This window comes from Crocodylus porosus, unplaced genomic scaffold, assembly GCF_001723895.1.
Source record: "Crocodylus porosus isolate Cpor-Errol unplaced genomic scaffold, CroPor_comp1, whole genome shotgun sequence".
NCBI lineage: Eukaryota > Metazoa > Chordata > Crocodylia > Crocodylidae > Crocodylus > Crocodylus porosus.
In genome coordinates this window covers 59,797,622-59,815,688 of record NW_017728907.1, presented here as the reverse complement: position 1 = coordinate 59,815,688, position 18,067 = coordinate 59,797,622, and positions in this window count along the sequence as shown.

Below are 18,067 nucleotides of genomic sequence, written 5' to 3'. Positions count from 1 at the left end.
TACTGGATGTTGAAAGCACGGTTGCCAATGAGGTGGAAATGCAATTGAGAGTTGGAGCGGGGAAAGAGAGAGGGGATGATGGCCGTCACGTTCCGAAAGGGAAGTAGAAGCAGGATGAACTAAACCCAGATTTCTGGACACCAGAGGATGAGGCCTAGATGCCAAGAGTAGGAGACGTTTCTTCTCAAAACCTGCCTCCCACCATTCAATATTCCCTTGCAGAGACTGGCCCTGCGCAGACCCCTTATGTTCTATGTGGTTTAACCGAAACAGTAATAGTGATTTGTTTCCTTTCCTGGCTCAGGGGATGCTGTTCTCCCTGCCCCATGCCTTCCTAGTCTATCCTCCGTGGAGTCTCGGGCAAGGTCAGAATTGCTGTAGCCTCCACTAGTGACTGTCAGCTTGGCCTCACCCTTGGCTGTTGTGGCTCATGCTAGCCCCCATGCCAAGTCTTCCTGAGGGCTTCCCTTCCCATGGTTACTCTCTCACAGACTTTCTGAGGGGCACTTCAGCTGTTGAGACAGTTAGGGCTCCATGCTTGGGACTCTGTTGTACTATTTAGCGAGCAAGGAGCAACTCTGGTTTTTATTGGAGTGGGAGGTATAGTCCTGTGCCTGGCAGTCAAGTGTCTTCAAGCATGTCATCTTTTGTAAGCATGGGGGGCCTGTCCAACAGCTCCCTTCATCGGGCAGTCTGGACATTACTACTTGGTGGTCCTGGGCTCAGCATCATAAATCCTGCTGGGCTCTGCAGACGAACGGATGAGGCTGATGGTTGTTCAGGCCAGGTAGCTTGGGAGAAAGGATTCACTCCCTTAATAAATACAGCAGAACTGTATATGTTACAGGTGCAGAGCCATATGCTAAGCTGGAGTCCAGATGCTGAAGCTGAGCATTATGTTGGATAGGGATCATTTCAGGTCAGGAGGCAGGAAGAGATGCACGCAAAAAATATTTCTGGGAGGGATTTGGGGAACTGTAGGATTCTCAGCACACAAGTAGACTTTAACTGGGTTCTGACTGCATTTCTCACTTGACAGCAGGAAAACTGAGCTTCAATCCATACCCTGACAGGGCAGCTAACTTGAGCACCTCTAACCTTGAGCCAGTGATTTTTCTGAGTGTGGGATAATGCATTAATCATAACTGAAGCTTACAGGCCAGTGAAGATAATCCCCTGATCTCTCTTTTAGAGATTTCTAGCTTTTTTTTTTAGAGATCTCTCTAGCTTTCAGACTGGGTGAGACACTCATAAACACAAGCATCTTTACTTCCCTTAGCTAACCAGGCAGTCCAACTCTGCTGCTGTGCCTTGTTGTTCAGGTTGTTATATGTGGCCCCCAAGCAGTATTTCCTGCTCCATTGTTTTGTTCTGCCTTTCTGTTTTCTTGCTGCCATTATAGTCCCTTGTTTGGTGTTCCTTAGTTTGTGTCGTCTTTTTTTTTCACAAATTAATTTTTTTCTTTTTTTAAACCCCAGGCCTGTTTTTGCTTAATCATTCTTACCAGCTTTATTCTGAGATTACAAGATGATGGTCAGATACAATTTAACCTTCCTGGAAGACTCTTGTTAGGACCTTCATCAGGGAAAGTCTGGACGAGTTTGTACAGTGGTTTCTGCCTCCAATAAGTAATTCATAGAGTTGCATAGGTGTGGATGCTCAGGTGCTATTGTCTTCATGACCAACAATGTTACCATGCACGTTTGCTGCTCTTATAGGAAGTTTGTGGCACTGCGGCTATTTCTGTTTTTTCACCCATCTCTGTTTGCTTCTGTTCTCCTTTCATTCTACACCTGCCTCAACCCCCAGCTACATCCGCTTTTCTCTCTTGCTTTTGGGCTTGTGCCTCTTCCCCACTACGTTTAAATTAGTGCACACCCCAATTCTTCAAGGAAAATTAAGCCTCATTTACACCAGGACTAGTAAAGGGAGAGCCAAACCTTTTGTTTTCCTTTGTGCATGTCTTCTACACTTGAAACTTATTGCAATTGTTGGTGCAGTGTGCACCAATATCCTTCTCCATCAACTACCACCTTTGAAGCCACTTGTTAACATAAATCTTTCCTATGTTAACGTGCTCATCACAATACATCCTTGCCTTCTTGCACCTTAGGATTTATTTAGGACAGGTGGCAATCTTTCAGCTCCTGAGGACCATGGCAAATCCAGGGTTTGCTGAAGGAGTGGTGATGACACACCAACCCTCAGACAATGGGGGAATGGGGGTGACAATGGGGGCCAACAGGGGACACTGGGGAGCTGGGCTACGTACATGAAGCACAGGGACCCACTTGCTGCAGCCACTATCTCCAGCCGACCCAGGCACAGAGGGTGTCCCAGAGCTACTCCTGCCCTGCTCCAGCCATGGGCCACCAGCAGAAGCTGTGTGGGATGCCAGGCTTGTTCAGGGACAGTGCCATCCTGTAGGCTCCTCCTTTCAGCTCTTGCTCCCTACCTGTCTCCACAAGTGTCCTTCACTGGCTGGAAGGAGAAACCTGTGCGTTGCTGCTGCTGTCCCTGCTGAGCCTTGCTCCCTTCCCTGCACAGCTACTCCCAGTGACCCATGACTGGAGGAGGGCAGGGATGGCTCTGGGGCTCCCCCCACCTGCATCAGCCTGGAACATGGAAGGAGGAAATTTGTGCCACCCTCCAGCAGTGACAGAAGGGGAGTGCAACTATACCACCTGTACCACCTGGATCTGCCCCTGCAGAGGACCAAATTAGCTCAGCCTGCCCTGAAGGTGGACTGCTGTTCCTCTTGCTGGTGCCACACTCCTGACTACTGGCACTCCCTGCACCACAGAGTTGCCACTGGCCTCACTTGATGTGCTGGATCCAGACTGCAAGCCTTGGGTTGCCGACCCCTGTTCTAAGGCACAGCAGTTGATCTCCTGAGCAGGGATGTATGTTCAGCATGTTTTGGTATGTACACCATACACTGTGACAGCACATAGGACATGGGAGATCCTAACATTGGGTCATTGGGATTCAGCATGAAGCTGTGAAATGTTATATCAAAATACATGGTGTGGAATGACATGAAACAAAGGGCCCATTTGCCATGATGTGACTTGACTTTTTAGGCTGAGGTTTTCTAAGCCACTTTTTGCACTGTTCCCTTCCATTATAGAACTTTTTTCAAGCAACTGGTCTAGTTCTTGGGTTCCTCAGACAGTGGCTACCCCAGTGCAGTGATTCTAACACAGGCAGTTTAAAGCTGTAAATGGTGGACCAATTTACTGGGACATCCCTGAGTTGTGCAGAGCCCTGATATTGGGGTGATTTACAGATTTAGCTTTACAGATCAGGGGTAATATTTAAAAACAATGCACAGGTGACTTAGGCATCCAAGTTTATTTTCAAAAGGTACATGGGCCTAACTGATGGACAATGGGCAAATGGGAATTACAGTAAAACTTTCAAACACTTCAGATGATTTTCAGTGGAGGTTAAGGTCCTAAATCACTTAGGCACTATTACTAATGTTACCCTCCTATTTGCACAGTACTAAGGCATCTGCAATAACTTATTCACATGCATACCTTTATGTGTCTGACTGGTCATGTGAGGAAACTGAGGCAAAATACTTGTTTCCAGGGTTACACTCAGTGGCCCTGATCCTTCAGCGTCCTTTAATTATCTTGTGAGTAGCTCCACAGACTTGCACCTAGTAGTAAATGTTTGCAGGCTCTATGCCCACTGAAGCTGATGGAAAGCTTCCACTGGTTTCACTCCCTTTGTCCCCAAATCTACATCTAGCAAGTTTTGTCCCTATAAAAAAGTGGGGAAAATGTATAAGAAGATATATGCACATTCCCAACAGAAATCAGCAGACTCCTAAAATGATTTTTTCAGAGTTTATGCTCATGTGCTATTTGCATATTTATGAAATGGTCCCAGTTAAGAAAAACAGAAAAGAAACAGAAGTTAAAATCTGAAATGAAAAACTTGGATATAAAGAGTAAATTTTATTAGCAAAGCCCTGAATGAAGGGAGTCTAATCTGTCATCACAGGATATGCTAAAATTTCCTCAGCTCTTGTCATGATCACTCAAAATGCTACCTAAAATTCTGACATTTTCTCTGTAACAGAAAACAAAAGAGAGCAATATGCACTTGAAGGCAGTAGGAAGCCTGGAGCTATTAGCATGTCATTGTCAAAGACAGAAATAAAAAACACAAAAGTTAAAGGATTCTAGAGTGTAGCAGAGACCTCCAGACATGAGTCAGACACTAAAAATGCCCAAACTCATTTAAAAAGCTCTTTGTCACGGTCCAAAAAAACAACATTTTTAGTGTTTTTCCTTTTACTTTACATCCCGCTATTGCAAGTACATGGCTAATTATGATCTGAATGATATCTATTATTCCTGTGTCCTCCTTGAGCAAGCCGGATATGTTCCAAATATGGCCACAAACATATTATAGTGCTCAGTGAAATCAAAAGAATAAGATAATTCTGTTTTAAGGGTTAATGGTATTCACTCCCACGCAGTTTGAGTCACTGGACAAAAGCTCTAGTGTTGCCTATTATAGGCAGCTGTGCTGAATAGTAAAGATTTGGAGTCCTTTGTAGGCAGGAGAAAAATTAAGTCTTTGTAAACTTTTTATTAAGTATGTTCTACCAAACACCCATGTGTAACAGTTAAGGCATTGGGAGTTGCAACAGGCTAAGGAAAGTTTGCACAGATAAACAGAGTTATTCTAAATTTTATGCCTACTAAGGTCTGAATCACAAAGTGCCATTGCATTTCATTTAAAATGTATGTGCAAGAAATCATTTTTCTAACCAGGCCCATTGTGTTCTCTGGGCTTTATTTAATCATATGAATAATGATGATATGAGAGATAAATGGAGAAATGAGCTAGAAATGATTCCCTCGCCCATCCTCTAGTTTAAATTACTATGACTTTATTGTAACTTTTGAATGGTTCTTCCTTATGAAAGCATTATTACACATAGAAACTTTGGATCACCAGTTATGTACTGGCATAATTCCACTGACTTCATTTGTTTTACCACTGATTTACGCCAGTGTTAAGTGAAAGGAGAATGGAGCCCACGGCCACTTTGAAGCAAATGTCTACAGGCATATTGTTAGACTAGTTGGGTATAATCTGCTAAATAAAAAAATCTGTCTTTTAAAATGTACTTAGCCTTTGGTATGGCTTGACACTGCTCAAGGCCTATTGTGAATTGATAGAAACATCTCCCTAGAGAAATGACATGGTAGAGATTATGAAACTGCCTGGATTGCAAGGGCAAGATAGCTTAATGAGCTAGCGGTTCTCAACCAGTGGTTCTCAACCTTTTTTGCACCAAACTCATTTAAAAATATTGATGGCCAGTCCCAACCCAGTGCCCCTCACTCCCAACCTACTGCCCCTCACCCTGGACTCCAACCCCACCAGCATGTGGGGCGCAGGGGATGACTGCAAGTGAAAAACAACAGTTTCCCCACAATTTCTCCTTTAAAGAAGAATCCGTTTTTAAAGTTTGTTTGCAACCCTTTCATATATTCTTGCAACCCACTTTTGGGTTGTGACCCATGAGTTGAGAAATGCTGCTCTAAACCATGCAAACTACATGGAAGTGTTGTTTCCTCTCTTGGTGTGGCTGAATCACCCTTTCCTTCCATCATAGATCAAGTGATTTCCTTTCGGCTCCTATGTGTAAAGTGTCCTTTAGCCTGTAGAGAGGTGTAGTTAGCCATGTTAGTCTGAAGTCAGGCTAGAAGCTGGAGCAGGAGGGGGACGAGGAAGGAGGGTGGAGCTAGGGCAGCCCTCCCTTCCCTTCCACAGTACTGAGCTGGGGGTGGGAAGCATGGCCAGGATTAGGAAAGTCTGCCTGCATCATCCCAGGCTTTTCCCCACTGGCTGCTCAAGGGGTGGGAGTGTTGCCAGACCCCAGACCCCTGCAAGCACTTTGAGGCAAGGGATTATGTGCAGTGTATGCATCTGCTGATGATATGGAGCTTTTCAATCTACGCCCCCATCCCCTTCTTTATACTATCTGTAGTAAACTGACAGGGGAGCAAGCCATTAGGGGGCTGATAACAGTGTTTACCACCTCATCAGCAAAACAATAGCCTCTCTCCATTACTTCAAATTCTTCTTAAACAGTTTACCAGCTGACCTGTTGATTAGCTCCAAAAAGCCCTAAGCAGCCGCTACTCTGTCTGCCTGTCCCAGCGAACTTGGAGAGACACTCGCACAGATACCTCTTGGCATTAGCTAGCATACCACATGCCTAGGGTCTGTGGGGCTGGGGTCCCTGCTGTGGGAGATGGGAGGGAAGATGGCAGGGATTCCTGCTTGAACAGTGACCAATGAAGGGGGAATAGGCCAGGGGGAAGACAGGCAGACCCTGCTGTGCCTGCAGTCTCTTCTGGAGCTCCAGCTAGGGAGCAAAGGGGAGGGGCCACCCAGCCCAGAGAGCATGCTGGGATGCTGGGGGAGTCTGTTTTATCTTAAAACCAGCAAAGGGTCTGGGACAGATGTTGCATAAACCGGTTTGAGCTAAATCAGTTAAATCTGATACTACATTCAACCAGGTTTATCTCAAACTGGTTTCAGCCATTTTCAAACTGGTTTATGTGCACTGAACTTCTGTTCGGTTACAGGTTTAAACCAGTTTCTGATCACTTAAACCAGTTTAATGTCTGTCCCTAGCCTATGTGTTTGTAAAATCGACCCCTTGCCTTGTAATGAAAAATTGTCTCAAACACTTCCTGCCAGTATGGGAAGTAGAAAGGAATGGTGCGTGTACTACCTGCCTAGAAATAATCAGAACATTGGATCCAACCCAAAAGACTGTATTTTGACTTAAGTTAGGCAAAACTCCCATTAACATCAGTGGGAACTTTTCTTAATAAAGGACTGTAAAATCCTCATGAGGACTTTATAGTTTAGACCATAATTCAGCAGGGCATTTAAGCAAACGAGATAATAGTAATAACTTGAAACATATTATTTTTGAATGCCTTATCTTGTAACTTCTATGCAGTGTTTCTAAAAATTACATTTTTATCCTTTATTTTTAATCTGATGTTCTGAATTAATTAACAACAAAAACCCTTTGTTATAAAAGCAGAAAACATGTTTTTCAGCTCACTGAATGATTTCCGTGTTGCTAAGAGATTTTTCCTATCATCCATTGATGTGCAACTCTTCTTTCCTGTAGAAATTTCAGCCAAAACTTAATGCCTTTCTTCACTTAAGAATGTTTATTAAGAGCCCTGAAGATAATGGCACTTTCCATTAGAAAATACTGTTTTATAATGCATAAATAATATGTTAGCCATGTTGTAATTATTGTAAAAAGGAAGAGAGACTGTGCTTCCTTTATGAACTGAGTTTGAAGTACAGATTTGCCAAACTATTTGAAAACCACAGACACTTTAGCATTCATGACGCTATTATTCACTGTCATAAATCTAGATCCGATATGTGCTGTCTGAATTGATAGTGGGTATTCTGTCTGAGAAAAATGTGTTCCCTTTTAACTTTTAGCAGTGACATTGCTTATGTTACATCACTTCTGCATGTTACTATGCATCATGTTGGCCAAAGATGTCATTATTTATAGCATGGTGTTTGTGCCACTATAATTAAGGTTGCGTTAGGGTTTATATTATCATATAAAAGCCCTATTTCCAGGTGCTTATAACTCCATTACAAAATTCATTTTGGCTCTCAGGCTTTCAGTCTGGGAGAATAAGTTTTCCAAAAGAAACATAGCCTAAAGGTCCACACACAGGGCTGAGAATGACAAACTCTTTCCTTTGAATCCTGTTTCCACCACTACCACCCTCTATTGCCTATACTTTTTATTGTTGTTTTCTCTCACTCAAAAAGTGGCAAGAATCGATACAATTTATATAGTTGTGATTTTCCCAGATCATTAAGAGTTCTTGCTTGTTGACATCTTAAAACTAAGAAACCACAAAAAAATCTTTAGTTTGAAGCCATCTTAGGGTGCACAATGTGAATCTTTATAGCCACTAGTTCCCATCACTGATACCATCTTGCCCCATGCGCCATTCCTATCATTTGGGGTGTGTCCCTTTGTAAATTGAATCCTGCAAGCTGTCTCCTGTGGGCCAGACCCTAATGCTCATACAGAATTACACTGACATCAACCACACAGAGCAGCTGAGAAGATCAGGACCTTAGATGAGGGGTTGACAATTGCCCAAGGGCTAGATCTGCCTGCAAAGAGCTGAAATCTAGCCCACGGTGGCACAAGGAATCAGCAGTGTGTTCGCCATCTCTGCCCTTGATCTTCTCCATGGCGCTCCCTTCTGCAACACTCCCATGCCCCCTATGGCAGCTGGTGCATTTTCCCTTGTTGCTATTCTGGGTGGGAATCAGTAGTGGACGCAGAAGCAGGCAGCTGGGGTGCTGTGGAGACAGGTGCTGTAGCAAGTATCAGTACCCTGTGGCGGTGGCCAAGTCAAAAGCACCAGCCTGCTGTTCATAAAACATTGCCAACCCACGCCTTAGGCCATAGTGCCTTGGGTGTGCTACACTGCCTCTGTCTGGGGGCTCCACCATGAACTCACCAGGTACACTTGTTCCACATGAGTCAGACCCTAGAAATGAAGTAATGTAGCCATCTTAAAGCAGGGCAGATTTCAGTGCTCCTCTTCGCCTCAGCACAGCTCAAATATGCTTCATTCCTGGGATTTATCTCCTGTGATGAAGGGCTTGCTACACAGTGGTGCTCCCAGATGGGCACTGACATAACCTCTAGGTCAGGTGCCACCTTTTTCTCTGTCTTAGAAGAATACATATCTCTGGTCTTGACTGAAGCCACTGAGCATGCAAATAAAAAATGCAAATACAAATAAAAAATGGATAATACAACTGCCCCACCCTACCTTTGACACAGTTGGCCAAATGCAAACCGGGTGCAAGTGGGTGCAGATTTTCTGTAAAGCAACCTTCCTTGCTTTTTTGCAGTTTGAATGCAACATTCACATGCAACTATGTAAAAAATAGCTATCCAAACAGAATAATGTGAGGCAAATACTAAGTGTAAGAACCCAACGACAAATTATCAGCTGATGTCAATCAGTGCCATTCCACTGAAGTTGATGGAGCTACACTAATTTCCACCAGCAAAAGATCCAGAACCAGGTATGACTTTCACTGTCACTCGTGACAGCTCTCAAATTTGAGGGAATTCATCACAAATTGGATAGCTGTAAGAAGCCACAATTGTGTAGTCTCAAAAACTCAAATATTTTCTTTACAGACTAAATGTAGAGCTGATTTTTGAGTAAAACCTTGTATTGGATTGACTACACAGTATTGACAAACAGGCTTTCTGGGTATAGGAATCCATTCTGCACAGTCAATCCCTCCCTGACCCAAAGGGGAGTTTTCTATATCCCTACAGCATGACTGTCAATATTGCAGTATTAGTCCAATAAAAGGTATTACTTGAAACTTGACTCTAAATTTTGTCTCACCAGTGAAGGCAAGTAATTAAAAATATTGAGTTTGGTAAGGGGACGCACTGAGTATTGTGAAGTGCTGGTAACCACATTCTTTAGAAATGATTTACTGTATTGCTTCCAAAATACACAGTGGATAAAAACAAACAGGAAATGAAGCCTGTAAGCAAAACAGATTCTAAGCGATGTTAACCAAGCCAAGCGTACAGAGGAACAGAAACAGTGAGGACAACTAAATAACTTTCCTTTTCCAAGAAATATACAGATAGGTCAGGTGATATTTTCATTTCAGGATGAAGGCCAGATTCTGATACCTGTAGTTATGTTAAGTAACATCTTATTCTGTGACATTTTTTGCTTTGACAATCAGTGGAGCTGCTCATGCAGTGAGATGTAAGGGCTCTGGACCATGGTGGTGTTCACACAGCAAATCAAAAAACATGATAGAAATGCATGCTAGCATACCTGTGCTTGCACTGGCTACCACAGGTACGTATAGGAGTTAAGACAAGGTTACAGAGACTTTAGGATATGCTGGCTCTCAAGGTACGTGCCCCATGGTCCCTGGAGCAGAGGCATAGCTGGGCAGGTCCATGCCTGGGGCATCTGTAAGACACCCAGGGTAGTGCCAGTTGCTGCAGTGCCAATTGCAGCAGTGTGATCAGCTACAGTTGCAGCTATTTTTGCCCCCTTTCCCCCGCGCCCACAAAGGCAGCACCTGGGTGAAGGGAAGGGGGACATTCTTACTTGCTTCAGGGACTTAAAGTCTCTGGTTACTGCTCCTACAACAAAGTCCAAAAGGGTGGGTGGGGTGACTGTGTCACTGCACCACCTCTGGATTTACCTTTATACCTGCCCTTATGTGAGGTGATCAGGGGCAAAGTTTTTGTGCCTTCTCTTTACACTTATCAGGAGTTAGGGACTCATGTGCTATGACCAGTGTCATCTTACTTTTTCTTGAGGACCTACTTACGTCTGTTGCCCCTGGTCTTATGCTTAGTGGACACATCCCTACAAGTGCACACGTGCAGTTTGCAGCACTGCAAACCCACTCGTGGCTCTTCAAACTGCACGTGGCACATGTGCACGTTTTGCCGCACTCTAATTTGCAGCATGGTGGGTTTTTTGGACACTGGGAGATCCCGGTCACAGTGTCAAAAAAAATGTTGGAAAAAAAAAAAAAAGACCCCAGCTGGCCAGAGCCACAGGCTGGCTGCCAGCCAGGCTCCAAACACCCAAATACCTGCTGCAGCTGCCCTGGGAGGCCCCCAGGGCTTTAGGTAGGCTGCTGGGGCCAGCTGAGGTACTAGCTCCAGCCTCCCCTACCCCACTCAGGGCTATTTGCCATGCACCAGAGCATGCATGCAGGGTCATGCCTGGGGACAAATAGCAGTGGCACATATATGTACCAAGGCTATTTGAACTCCGCTAAAAGCACATGCACCCTTGTGGGGACGTGCCCAGTGGCTGCGTCCAGATGACCGCAGCTATGCGGTATGTGGCTAGGGTTTTCCCAGATATGTCCTCTTTTTGGGTCCTCCCATCTCCCTCCAGGCAGTTTTTTAAAATATCAGTAAATGTCTGGGATTTTGCTCTTCCTCTGCTCCAGCAAGGAGCTGCTGGGGGCTGGGGGCAGCGGGGGAAGGTGATTGGAGGCAGGGGCCTGGCAGCTGCAGGCAGATGTGTGTGTGCCAGTGGTGGGCTGCAGCAGGGTGGGGGAGGAGGGTGGGCAGCAGGGATCTGCATCAACAGCACAGCTGGGGGGGCAGGGGGCTGGGGGTCAGGAGTGAGGGGCACCAGCATGGTCTGGAGAGGAGGGTAGTGTGGGTGAGGAGTGAGGGGCAGCAGCAGAGCTGGGGGGCTGTGGCTTGGGAGTGAGGAGAAGGGGTAGGCATGGCATATTGCTGCACCCCCCACAATCATATACCCCTTCCTCCCCAACGCCCCACAGGTGTCTTCTTTTTTGAAACTGAAAATATGGTAACCCTATATGTGGTGCTGCAAGCTCATCTGCTGCAGCACCACATACAGCACATTTAAGTGTTCTCCGTGCTGCACAAAACCCCTGGGAGATCTTGGGGTCAAAAAACCTGTGCAAAAAAAAAACTGCAGTGGTACACATGAGGACAACGCATGCTGCCCCAAACCTAAGCCTGGCCTGCCAGAGCCAGGCTCCAAACAGCAGGATTACTGCTGCTGCAGCCCCAGGATGGTCCCAGGGCCCAGGTAAGGCTGCTGGGGCCAGCCCAGTACTGGCCACAACCTCCCCTGCCCCACCCGGGGTAACTCGCCAGGGCACGTGGCACAGGCATTCCCTGGGGCAAGCAGCAGTGACACAGGGTGTCCTGCTGCTAGTTGTCCCCAGGGAAACAAACATCCATGCTCGCGTGGACACAGCCAGCGAGTTCGATAGGAGTGGTTGGATTTCACTCGAGCACAGATGGGTCTTAAACCATGACTGGAGCTCCTATTGCTGCCCCAAACTGAAAAATAAAGAATATCTCCAACAAAGTTTATCATCTCGCTATCTGATACATTCAAACAATTACTTTTCTTGGTTGTTAAAACTCCTGAGAGTAACCTCGCCAAACCCTACGAAGTATAGGCAACATGGAAACCTATCTAGGCTCTGAACAGAGATCAAACCATCATTTTTTTCTTAGAGACACAGCAAACTGGAGCTCAGCTTGCAGACCTTCCAGGGTGCAGGAGCATTAGAATCTAAAAGCAGATTTTGTACTGACCATTGTATTGTGCCTTAGGGCAGAGTAGAAAATGAATTTGAAAACAGAAAACCTCAAATCTTAATGGGGAAGTTTGGATTTGGACTTGAACTCTACAACTTGTGCATGTTTCTAATGTGTGTCCTCACAAATCTGCCAGCCTTGCTGAGTGGGAATGGCAAGTTGCTAAAAGAATGGTCCTACTGAATGATGATTTTTCTGAGCCTAACTCATGACAATTTTGATATTTGGCAAGACCAGACTCAAGTAGTAAGATACTTTGCAATTTTACAGTGTTATTTAGCACTGAGACCATTACCACAAGTGCTTGATGGTCATTTTGAGGTTGAAGGAGGCACAAAACGTGTTTTGTTAATAAAATGAAAGAGTGACACAACCTGTTTTCTTTCCCTTTGCCTTATGCTTCCTTCTGGTCTGTTTCTGGTGACCATATTTTTTTATATACTGTGCCTTTCTTACTTCTGCACATCCAAATAATAGGTTATGACTGATTCTTCCCAACAGTAGCTTTTGGCTTCTTTCTTCTTTAAGCTCTTTAGACCTTTGAACTGCTGCCATTACAGCTGCCTCTGGGCCTGTCATGTGGCCATTGAATTGTGCTTTTGAATTTCCCTGCCTCTCTGGAACACTCTCATTGCTAACCATTGCACTTTATCCAGCATTGCTAGATGCTGCATAAAGGTGGAATTTATAGTATGCTTTTAATTGTGGTAAGACTCCTGCTGCCTGTATCTGCTTCTCTGATCACTCATATTAGGATAAAACACTTTTATTACAATAACAGCTTAGTTGAATGAAGGTTGCAATATGCTAATGTTGTATGCAAGCAGATAATGGCATATTCCCTACACTGAAGAGCTGCTGGATCATGACCTTAATCCTGCAAATCTATATACAGATGAATTAACTGTGTAATATTAAACATATTAATTAGTGTTTGTAAATGAGACCTAAACAGTATAATAAACTACTCATATTTCCTGGTCTATACATAACATAGGCAGTTAAAAGTCTGAATAAATGTAATGATACCGTTACCTAGAAGAAAACCATGTCCATAAATGATAATTAACAATCGGGACTTAAGTTACTAATTTTTTAATATAAAAAGTAATTATTGTCATTTCAAGCATTCTGTATTGTCCATTTTCCTAGTGTCTGCAGCAGCCTTCCAGAGAAAAGAAGAATCAAAAACATTTCCTATGTGCAATGCAGAAACACAGCACAATAATGCCACTATCCATGATCAGTACCGCAACTTCAAAAGAACAACCTGAGGAAAACAATTGTTTTTGGATCATCAAAACTTTGCACGGAGCACTGAAGTTCTTGCCTGTAGACTAAAACTTCCACTTTTTAAGAAAAATAAATAGTGTTTGGTGTCCCCATTAAGAAAGTAAGATTTGAATCCCCAATTCTACTTTTTTTTTTTAACTTGGCTTTAGTATTGGAACTGAATTAAATCTGAAGTAGATTTAGGAAATTTAGCATTCAAATTGGAAAATACACAATGAATTTAAAATACCCATGAGGAAAGGACAGCTGAGAATACAAGACGCTTTGTAGTTTTTTGACTTAGTATTCAAACAAAACTAAACATCAAAATATTAGAATACATGCACAAAACCTCATTGTCACTAAAACTAATTAGCGTTCTGCTGCTTAATGCAAAAGCCTACATGATGTCTTGACCTTTTTACACATTGTGTCTAAGGTTGTGCCATAAAACAGAGGGAAGCACAAAATGCCTCCAGTTAGCCTCAGAGGTTTTCTTCTTTAAGTAGTTCAATTGATTGTAACAATGGAGGCTATGTATAGGACTTACTTAAAGGTACCATTTATTAGATCTTGATTACACGGAGCCAGTGAATGAAAGTAGTCATGCTAGCAGCCAGTTTTCACCAGAATGATTGCCACTCCATTTTTATGCAATCCTCCACATAGCAGGGATAAAGAAGATTTTGAAAAATTGCATTCTTAGGGAAAGGTTTTTGCAAACCCTTCCTCACAGAAGTAGCCCTTACTCACATGAGTAAATGAATTTCAAGTTGGGTTGACTTTGCAGGTATATTATTCAGTGTAGCAAAAGCAGAAGGCAAAAGCAGTAGATAATGGACGGAAAAAGAAGTACAACACAGAAGCCAATTATAGGAATCTGAAGAATACAATTCAGTATGTTTTTCTCTTACATTTCTAAAACAAAACCAGGGTTCAGACCTCTGAAATGTATAGCACCCTTAATGCCCATTGCAGTCAGTTTGGGATACTCAGCATCTCTCGGAATCAGACCCCACAAGTTTGGATATTATAATTAAGAACAAGCAATATTGACTCAAGTAAAATTAGGTTACAATGTTCAGCAGCGCTCAGATTTAGCCTAGGTCATCTTCTATTAAAGGAAATGACAAAACTTGTACTGACTTCAGCAAGAGCAGAGTTCATCCAACAGTGAACATTTGTTTAACATCCCACTCTTAATGTATATAACCAGGCAGGCAAACATGTAGCAACTGAAGGTAGAAAGAAAAAAAACCATACAGCCAGAAGTGTCTCACTTTATATTTTCACTCACAAGCTCCGAGAGAGATTGGAAATGTTTTATAGGGCCAAGAATATGTTTCTTGTACTAACATAAGATTTGTTCCAAGGTTTTACTGGTGAAAAAAAATCAGAGATGTGCTGCAGAGGTGAACTCTTCAAAACGGAGTGAGCCAATTGTACATTTATTTGAGTAAGACATGTTAGAAAATCTGTCAGAAGGACTGTAAGTCAATCTGGTAAAAGCATATGAATTTCTCTTTGCTTAGGGTACTGAACGGCTCTACATAGTTTATTCAGGTAATCTTTCAGGGGCTTAGTTTTGCCTGTAAAAAACAGAAAAGCTCTCAGAGGGTGGTTCTGTTAGCTATTAGCCCGGAGCAATAAACTCCAGCATGTATAGCGCTGGAGTTTATTGCTCCTTGGCACTGCTTTTGCACATGTGCCCAGGACTGCAGCATGTTGAGTTGGGTCAAAGCAGCCCCAACTGGCAGGAAGTCTGGGGGGTCAGACTGCCAGCCTAGGGCTGCTTCAACCCGGCTCAATGTGCTGGCAGCCCCTATACTGGAGCACCCTCATGCCCCAGCCAATCTTATCAGCGTCTACACATGCATTGGTGCGCATTAAAGAACTCCACTGTAAGACAGTACTTGTATTTACAAGTACTGTGGTGGTGTTAATTGGTTTCCTGTGGCTTAACAGAGCCACACATGTAGATGTTGAGACTTTACTGCCGAGCTAATTAGGCAGCTCCACAGCAAACATCTCATGTAGATGCGCTCAGAGAAGTCAGAAAACGGGGAGTTTGTGGAGCGTAGCTCTTAGATCTGACCATTGGATTCTGCAGTGGTACGAAGATAAGGAAAGAGGCTCTCTTGAAAACTTTGAAAGGAAGCAAAATATACAAAGGGCTTAAAATTCAATAGACTTTGGCATTTTGTTCCATACTTGTGGCATGGCATCAGAAACTTCTTCACGCCATTTGCAATGTGGTGCAGCATGCCAAGCAGGGCCGTGTTTCTGCACCTATTCTACACAGGCAGAAACGAAGCACCATGTCGGGTTCTGTGGTCAAGAGAACACAAGTCAAGCCCAGTGATTGTTGTTAATGGCACTCACTGCTCTCAATACTATTACATGTACAATCGATATTTATGAATGAGATGTAGACCAGATATTTCTATGGAAACAGTTGCTGAAATAAGCCACAGTCTAAGTCAAAAACTGCAGTGACATTTCATTATGTGAACAACAAAAGCTCAATTTGAAAATCTAGACACCTAACTTCATTGATCTAATCCTGCTTTGGTGTCAAGCCATCATCAATTTGTTGGGGACCAGAATGCTGTACTCTGAGCTGCATTTTTTTATGGAAAGGAGAAGGCAGCTTCAAACTGTAGGTCAGTTGTGTGGGTTGTCGAAAGCCACAAGAAATTATGTCTGTGATGAATCTACAGGGGCAATGTGGAGTGGGGAAAGCAAGTATGCCAGGATAAAACAAGATTGTATAGGTTTGTTCACTCTGAGTATTTACATAACCATAAAACTATAAGTAGGGGAAGGAGCAATGGACTTATTGTAATACCTAGAAATAGTGTTTGAGGCTTGGCTATGCCAGTCACAGAGACCTGCTTCTGTCCTGGGGTAAAAATACCTTCTCACCCAACTTCTATGCTGTTTCCATTAGCAAAGCCTTTTCACTCAGTACTTGCTTACAGCCTCAGGATCTGATCACATAAATGCAGGATTCAGACAGCAAACTGAACCATCCAGGTTTGAGAATTGGACCTTGGCTATTGTTTTATTGACTGATTAATGCAGCTGTCAGCTTTACCTTACTCAGAATTAACCTCACAGGTAAAAGAGTCAGGGACTGCCCTAAACAGAAGATAATATTTGCAATTTTGTAATACAGTGGGTTGAAATTAAACGTTTGTTAATTTGAAAAGGTACCATAAGCCATGCCAAAACCCCTTTTTGTTGTCTGGAGAGTTATAACAATCCTTTTCTGGCAGTTAGTTTTAAGATCATTAAATGATCCTCATTTGCAATATATTTGCAGAAGATTACAGCCCATCTAAATTGACCCTGAAGGAAGACTTATTTCATTAATGGGCTGTCCTCTGCTAATGCATAAAGCTAGAAAAATATATCTATTAAATTCTTAATGTGTAAATGATGTTTCTGGCTTTCTTCTTAATTACAAAGCAAAATGAGCCTGAAGTGCACTATGTCTAGGAAAAAATGATCAATTCAATCCATCTTCCAGGAGAAAACTTTTTTTTGTGAGTTCCAAAATTTCAGCGAAGACTGCATGCTTATTGCTTTGTTCAGAAACACAGTAAAATGTGCCAACACAGTTTATCCTTTCCCTAGATTCCAATGAGCAGAACCTCTTCAAATCAACCTAGTTGACTCAGCACCAGCTAAGTTTTTCAGGAAAAAAGTATTCAGGAATTTTATGTGCTAATGCAAAACATGGATGAGCAGAGATTTAAAAATGAGTGATGCCATGATATTACTGGCTGATAGGCTCTATGCAGAACAGTAATACAATCCATAGAAAGAGATTTACTGTATATATATATTTCCAATGTAGTGTCTGCACAAAGCCACCTAACTATGCACTGACTATCATCACAATATAATTCCCAGACAAAAAACTTCATTAAGCTGGAGGTAAGGTTGTAAATACATATCAATATCTTAAGTGGGGAAAGAAAGGTAATAGAGAACTGTAGTTCTGAACATAGTATCTGATGTCAGGAAATTCAAAGTGAACATCATCAGTGAAATACCCAAACAATGGAAAGCATACAGGGTAATTAAGGCACCTCAAATAATCTATTCCCTTCTCTCATTCTTGCTACTTTATGTTCCTTTGAGTGCCTGGGAAATACGGTCTCTATGACAAGTATCCCAGCTGGCTGAATATTTAAATCCAGAATATGTCCATTTTGACTAGGGAACCTGGATGGCTCAGGACCTTTAAATTTGGTGCACTTTGGCATTTCACCTTCAGGTTCTGACATTTTAAACCATCTCCAGTTTACACAGCAGAGTAACCATGCGACAACGAAGGGCTTAAGATGTCTGCAGATGCCAGAAGCCTGCCCGCTGTGGAGAGTATAGGCTTAAAAAAGCAGTAAAATTTACAGTGCATATCTAGAAGGAAGTTTATTACTATTTCTTTAGATTTATATTAAAAAAAATCTCTACGGTTTCCCATTTTGGGCCCTGAGCACCCATCCCACAAATTAAAAATACAGTACCAAAGGACTTAAATTTCCACCAAACCCATGTAGACCTGCCCAAAAACTTGGG